Source organism: Arachis hypogaea, chromosome 18, assembly GCF_003086295.3.
Source record: "Arachis hypogaea cultivar Tifrunner chromosome 18, arahy.Tifrunner.gnm2.J5K5, whole genome shotgun sequence".
Classification (NCBI taxonomy): Eukaryota; Viridiplantae; Streptophyta; class Magnoliopsida; order Fabales; family Fabaceae; genus Arachis; species Arachis hypogaea.
Window position 1 is genome coordinate 53956640 of NC_092053.1, and position 7616 is coordinate 53964255.

General features: G+C 40.9%; 1 non-coding gene across 1 annotated transcript; it reads right to left on the bottom strand.

Moving 5' to 3' along the window:
• Positions 1-702: 702 nt before the first annotated feature.
• LOC112773533 (small nucleolar RNA R71) lies at positions 703-810 on the bottom strand. The gene has a single exon (XR_003188080.1). It is a non-coding gene; the product is annotated as a small nucleolar RNA R71 (small nucleolar RNA).
• Positions 811-7616: the final 6806 nt, after the last annotated feature.

Below are 7616 nucleotides of genomic sequence, written 5' to 3' on the forward strand. Positions count from 1 at the left end.
TCGAAAATTCTCTCTCTCTCATCTCCTTCTATTTATTTATTTATTTACTAACATCTCTTCCTCACTCACCAAAAATCCGAACTCTCTCTCTCTCTCTCTGAGTTCAGATTTTCTCTTCTTCTTTTCTTCTACTCACAAAGGGAACTTCTATACTTGGGTAAAAAGGATCCCTATTATTATTATTATTTTTCTGTTCCCTCTTTTTCATATGAGCAGGAGCAAGGACAAGAATATTCTTGTTGAAGCAGATCCAGAACCTGAAAGGACTCTGAAGAGGAAACTAAGAGAAGCTAAATTACAACAATCCAGCAAGCACCTTTCAGAAACTTTTGAACAGGAAGAGGAGATGGCAGCCAAAAATAATAATAATGCAAGGAGGATGCTTGGTGACTTTACTGCACCTAATTCCAATTTAAATGGAAGAAGCACCTCCATTCCTGCCATTGGAGCAAACAATTTTGAGCTGAAACCTCAATTAGTTTCTCTGATGCAGCAGAACTGCAAGTTTCATGGACTTCCATCTATGATACTGTTAAGACTAATGGAGTAGATCCTGAAGTCTACAGGCTCATGCTTTTCCCTTTTGCTGTGAGAGACAGAGCTAGAATATGGTTGGACTCTCAACCTAAGGATAGCTTGAACTCTTGGGATAAGCTGGTCAAGGCTTTCTTAGCCAAGTTCTTTCCTCCTCAAAAGCTAAGTAAGCTTAGAGTGGATGTTCAGACCTTCAGACAGAAAGAAGGTGAATCCCTCTATGAAGCTTAGGAGAGATACAAAGAACTGACCAAAAAGTGTCCTTCTGACATGCTTTCAGAATGGACCATCCTGGACATATTCTATGATGGTCTGTCTGAATTAGCTAAAATGTCATTGGATACCTCTGCAGGTGGATCCATTCACTTAAAGAAAATGCCTGCAGAAGCTCAAGAACTCATTGACATGGTTGCTAATAACCAGTTCATGTACACTTCTGAGAAGAATCCTGTGAGTAATGGGACGCCTATGAAGAAGGGAGTTCTTGAAATTGATACTCTGAATGCCATATTGGCTCAGAATAAAATATTGACTCAGCAAGTCAATATGATTTCTCAGAGTCTGAATGGAATGCAAGCTGCATCCAACAGTACTCAAGAGGCATCTTCTGGAGAAGAAGCTTATGATCCTGAAAACCCTGCAATAGCAGAGGTGAATTACATGGGTGAACCTTATGGAAACACCTATAACCCCTCATGGAGAAATCACCCAAATCTCTTATGGAAGGATCAACAAAAGCTTCAACAAGGCTTTAATAATGGTGGAAGAAATAGGTTTAACAATAGTAAACCTTTTCCATCATCCACTCAGCAACAGACAGAGAACTCTGAACAAAATACCTCTAATTTAGCAAACTTAGTCTCTGATCTATCTAAGGCCACTGTAAGTTTCATGAATGAAACAAGGTCCTCCATTAGAAATTTGGAGGCACAAGTGGGCCAGCTGAGTAAAAGGATCACTGAAATCCCTCCTAGTACTCTCCTAAGCAATACAGAAGAAAATCCAAAAGGAGAGTGCAAGGCCATTGACATAGTCAACATGGCCGAACCTGGAGAGGAAGGAGAGGACGTAAATCCCAGTGAGGAAGACCTCCTGGGACGTCCAGTGATCAATAAGGAGTTTCCCTTTGAGGAACCAAAGGAATCTGAGACTCATCTAGAGACCATAGAGATTCCATTGAACCTCCTTATGCCTTTCATGAGCTCTGACGAGTATTCATCTTCGGAAGAGAATGAGGATGTTACTGAAGAGCAAGTTACCAAGTACCTTGGTGCAATCATGAAGCTGAATGCCAAATTATTTGGTATTGAGACTTAGGAAGATGAACCTCCCTTGTTCACCAATGAACTAAGTGATCTGGATCAACTGACATTGCCTCAGAAGAAACAGGATCCTGGAAAGTTCGTAATACTTTGTACCATAGGCAACATGATCTTTGAAAAGGCTCTGCGTGACCTTGGTTCAGGGATAAACCTCATGCCCCTCTCTGTAATAGAGAAACTGGGAATCTTTGGGGTGCAAGCTACTAAAATCTCATTAGAGATGGCAGACAATTCAAGAAAACAGGCTTATAGAAAAGTAGAGGACGTGTTAGTAAAGGTTGAAGGCCTTTACATCCCTGCTGATTTCATAATCCTTGATACTGGGAAGGATGAGGATGAATCCATCATCCTTGGAAGACCTTTCCTAGCCACAGCAAGAGCTGTGATTGATGTTGACAGAGGTGAATTAGTCCTTTAATTGAATGAGGACTCCCTTGTGTTTACAACTCAAGGTTACCCTTCTGTAAACATGGAAAAGAGGCACAGTAAGCTTCTCTCAAAACAGAGTCAACCAGAACCCCCACAGTCAAACTCTAAGTTTGGTGTTGAACTCCCATATCCAAACTCTAAGTTTGGTGTTGGGAAGTCTCAACAATGCTCTGAACATCTGTGAGGCTCCATGAGAGCCCACTGTCAAGCTATTGACATTAAATAAGCGCTTGTTGGGAGGCAACCCAATTTTTATTTATCTAATTTTATTTTTCTTGTTCTTTCATGTTTTATTAGGTTCATGATCATGTGGAGTCACAAAATAAATATAAAAATTGAAAACGGAATCAAAAACAGCAAAAGAAAAATCACACCCTGGAGGAAGACCTTACTGGCGTTTAAACGCCAGTAAGAAGCATCTGGCTGGCGTTCAACGCCAGAATAGAGCATGGTTCTGGTGCTGAACGCCCAAAATGGGCAGCATCTGGGCGTTTGAACACCAGAATTGCACCCTGGAGAAGAGCTGGCGCTGAACGCCCAGAACAAGCATGGTTCTGGCGTTCAACGCCAGAAATGGGCAACAAATGGGCGTTCAACGCCCAGAACAAGCACCAATCTGGCGTTGAACGCCCAGAGTTGTGTGCAAGGGCATTTTGTATGCCTAATTTGGTGCAAGGGTGTAAATCCTTGAACACCTCAGGATCTGTGGACCCTATAGGATCACCTCAGGATCTGTGGACCCCACAGGATCCCCACCTACCTCCACTCACTTCTTCTCACCCTTCTCTCACACAATCCCATAAACACTCTTCCCCAAAACTCTTCACCAATCACATCAATCTCTCTTCCCTATAACCACTTTACCACTCACATCCATCCACTCTTCCCCATAAACCTACCTCATAAACCCCACCTACCTTCAAAATTCAAAATCAATTTCCCACCCAAAACCCACCCTTATGGCCGAACCTTACCCCCCTCCCTTCCCTATATAAAGCCCTCCATTGTTCTTCATTTTCACACAAAACAACCCTCTCTTCCCCTTCTTGGCCGAAACACATCTCTCTCTCCCTCTCCTCCATTTCTTCTTCTTCTTCATCTATTCTTTCTTCTCTTGCTCGAGGGCGAGCAATATTCTAAGTTTGGTGTGGTAAAAGCATAAGCTTTTTGTTTTTCCATTACCATTGATGGCACCCAAGACCGGAGAATCCTCTAGAAAAGGGAAAGGGAAGACAAAAGCTTCCAAATCTGAGTCATGGGAGATGGAAAAATTCATCTTCAAAGCTCATCAAGACCACTTCTATGATGTTGTGGACAAGAAGAAGGTGATCCCCGAGGTCCCTTTCAAGCTCAAGAAGAATGAGTATCCGGAGATCCGACATGAAATCCAAAGAAGAGGTTGGGAAGTTCTAACAAACCCCATCCAACAAGTCGGTATCCTAATGGTTCAAGAGTTCTATGCCAATGCATGGATCACTAGGAACCATGATCAAAGTAAGAACCCAAACCCAAATAATTATATTACAATGGTTCGGGGGAAATACTTAGATTTTAGTTCGGAAAATGTGAGGTTGGCGTTTAACTTGCCTATGATGCAAGGAGATGCACGCCCCTACACTAGAAGGGTCAACTTTAATCAAAGGTTGGACCAAGTCCTCATGGACATATGTGTGGAAGGAGCTCAATGGAAGATTGACTCCAAAGGCAAGCCGGTTCAATTAAGAAGACTGGACCTCAAGCCTGTAGCTAGAGGATGGTTGGAGTTCATCCAACGCTCCATCATCCCCACTAGCAACCGATCTGAAGTTACTGTGGATCGGGCCATCATGATCCATAGCGTCATGATTGGAGAAGAAGTAGAAGTTCATGAAGTCATCTCCCTTGAACTCTACAAAATAGCCGAAAAGCCCTCTCCTGGGGCAAGGCTAGCTTTTCCTCATCTTATTTGCCATCTATGTTACTCAGCTGGAACTTTCATAGAAGGAGACATTCCCATTGAGGAAGAGAAGCCCGTCACTAAGAAAAGGATGGAGCAAGCAAGAGAGCCCATTCATGGATCTCAAGAGACGCATGAAGTTCATCACCATGAGATCCCGGAGATGCATCAAATGCATTTTCCTCCACAAAACTAGTGGGAGAAAATCAACACCTCCCTAGGAGAATTAAGTTCCAACATGGGATAATTAAGGGTGGAACATCAAGAGCACTCCATCATCCTTCATGAAATAAGAGAAGATCAAAAAGCAATGAGGGAGGAGCAACAAAGACAAGGAAGAGACATAGAAGAGATCAAGGACATCATTGGTTCCTCAAGAAGGAAACGCCACCATCACTAAGGTGGACTCATTCCTTGTTCTTACATTCTCTGTTTTTCGTTTTCTCTATGTTAAGTGCTTATCCATGTTTGTGTCTTCATTACATGATCATTAGTGTTTAGTAACTTTGTCTTAAAGTTATGAATGTCCTATGAATCCATCACCTCTCTTAAATGAAAACTGTTTTAATTCAAAAGAACAAGAAGTACATGAGTTTCGAATTTATCCTTGAACTTAGTTTAATTATATTGATGTGGTGACAATGCTTCTTGTTTTCTGAATGAATGCTTGAACACTGCATATGTCTTTTGAAGTTGTTGTTTAAGAATGTTAAATATGTTGGCTCTTGAAAGAATGATGATAAGGAGACATGTTATTTGATAATCTGAAAAATCATAAAAATGATTCTTGAAGCAAGAAAAAGCAGCAAAGAACAAAGCTTGCAGAAAAAAAAAAGAGAAAAAGCAAGCAGAAAAAGCCAAAAGCTCTTAAAACCAAGAGGCAAGAGAAAAAAGCCAATAACCCTTAAAACCAAATGGCAAGGGTAAATAAAATGGATCCCAAGGCTTTGAGCATCAGTGGATAGGAGGGCCTAAAGGAATAAAATCCTGGCCTAAGCGGCTAAACCAAGCTATCCCTAACCATGTGCTTGTGACGTGAAGGTGTCAAGTGAAAACTTGAGACTGAGCGGTTAAAGTCAAGGTCCAAAGCAAAAATAGAGTGTGCTTAAGAACCCTGGACACCTCTAATTGGGGACTTTAGCAAAGCTGAGTCGCAATCTAAAAAGGTTCACCCAATTATGTGTCTGTGGCATTTATGTATCCGGTGGTAATACTGGAAAACAAAGTGCTTAGGGCCACGGCCAAGACACATAAAATAGCTATGTTCAAGAATCATCATACTGAACTAGGAGAATCAATAACATTATCTGAACTCTGAGTTCCTATAAATGCCAATCATTCTGAACTTCAATGGATAAAGTTAGATGCCAAAACTATTCAATAGGCAAAAAGCTACAAGTCCCGCTCATTTAATTGGAGCTATGTTTCATTGATAGTTTGGAATTTATAGTTTATTCTCTTCTTTTTATCCTATTTGATTTTCAGTTGCTTGGGGACAAGCAACAATTTAAGTTTGGTGTTGTGATGAGCGGATAATTTATACGCTTTTTGGCATTGTTTTTAGTATGTGTTTAGTAGATTCTAGTTACTTTTAGGGATGTTTTCATTATTTTTTATGTTAAATTTACATTTCTGGACTTTACTATGAGTTTTTGTATTTTTCTGTGATTTTTGGTATTTTCTGGCTGAAATTGAGGGACTTGAGCAAAAATCAGATTCACAGGTTGAAGAAGGACTGCTGATGCTGTTGGATTCTGACCTCCCTGCACTCAAAGTGGATTTTCTGGAGCTACAAAACTCAAAATAGCGCGCTTTCAATTGTGTTGGAAAGTAGACATCCAAGGCTTTCCATCAATATATAATAGTCCATACTTTGGCTGAGTTTAGACGACGTAAAAGGGCGTTGAACGCCAGTTCTACGCTGCTGTCTGGAGTTAAACGCCAGAAACACGTCACAAGCCAGAGTTGAACGCCAGAAATACGTTACAAACTGGCGTTCAACTCCAAGATTGACCTCTACACATGTAACATTCAAGCTCAGCCCAAGCACACACCAAGTGGGCCCCGGAAGTGGATTTATGCATCAATTACTTACTTCTGTAAACCCTAGTAACTAGTTTATTATAAATAGGACTTTTTACTATTGTATTAGACATCTTTGATCAGTTTTATGCTATCTTAGACTTTCATGGGGGCTGGCCATTCGGCCATGCCTGAACGATTATCACTTATGTATTTTCATACGGTAGAGTTTCTGCACTCCATAGATTAAGGTGTGGAGCTCTGCTGTTCCTCAAAGATTAATGCAAAGTACTACTGTTTTTCTATTCAATTCAACTTATTCTGCTTCTAAGATATTCATTCGCACTTCAACCTGAATGTGATGAATGTGACAAACATCATCATTCCCCCACGAACGCGTGTCTGACAACCACTTCCGTTCCACCTTAGATTGAATGAGTATCTCTTGGATCTATTAATCAGAATCTTCGTGGTATAAGCTAGATTAATGGTGGCATTCATGAGAGTCTGGAAAGTCTAAACCTTGTCTGTGGTATTCCAAGTAGGACTCTGGGATTGAATGACTGTGATGAACTTCAAACTCGCGAGTGCTGGGTGTAGTGACAGACGCAAAAGGAGGGTGAATCCTATTCCAGTATGATCGAGAACCTCAGGTGATTAGCCGTGCTGTGACAGAGCATTTGGACCATTTTCACAAGAGGATGGGATGCAGCCATTGACAAGGGTGATGCCTCCAGAAGATTAGCCATGCAGTGACAGCGCATCGGACCATTTTCCAGAGAGGATAAAAAGTAGCCATTGACAACGGTGATGTCCTTACATAAAGCCAGCCATGGAAAGAAGTAAGATTGATTGGATGAAGACAGCAGGAAAGCAGAGGTTCAGAGGAACGAATGTATCTCTATACGCTTATCTGAAATTCTCACCAATGAATTACATAAGTATTTCTATCCTTATTTTCTATTTATTATTAATATTCGAAAAATCCATAACTATTTGATATCCGCCTGACTGAGATTTACAAGGTGACCATAGCTTGCTTCAAGCCGACAATCTCCGTGGGATCGACCCTTACTCACGTAAGGTTTATTACTTGGACGATCCAGTGCACTTGCTGGTTAGTTGTATCGAAGTTGTGAATGAAAAACGATTTATTAAGACGTGCATACAAAGTTTCTAGCGCCGTTGCCTGAGATCACAATTTCGTGGACCAAGTTTTTGGCGCCGTTGCCAGGAATCACAATTTCGTGCACCAAGTTTTTTGTGATGAGCGGATATTTTATACGCTTTTTGGGGTTAATTTCATATAGTTTTTAGTGTGTTTTAGTTAGTTTTTAGTTTATTTTCAGTAGTTTCTAGGCAAAATTCATGTT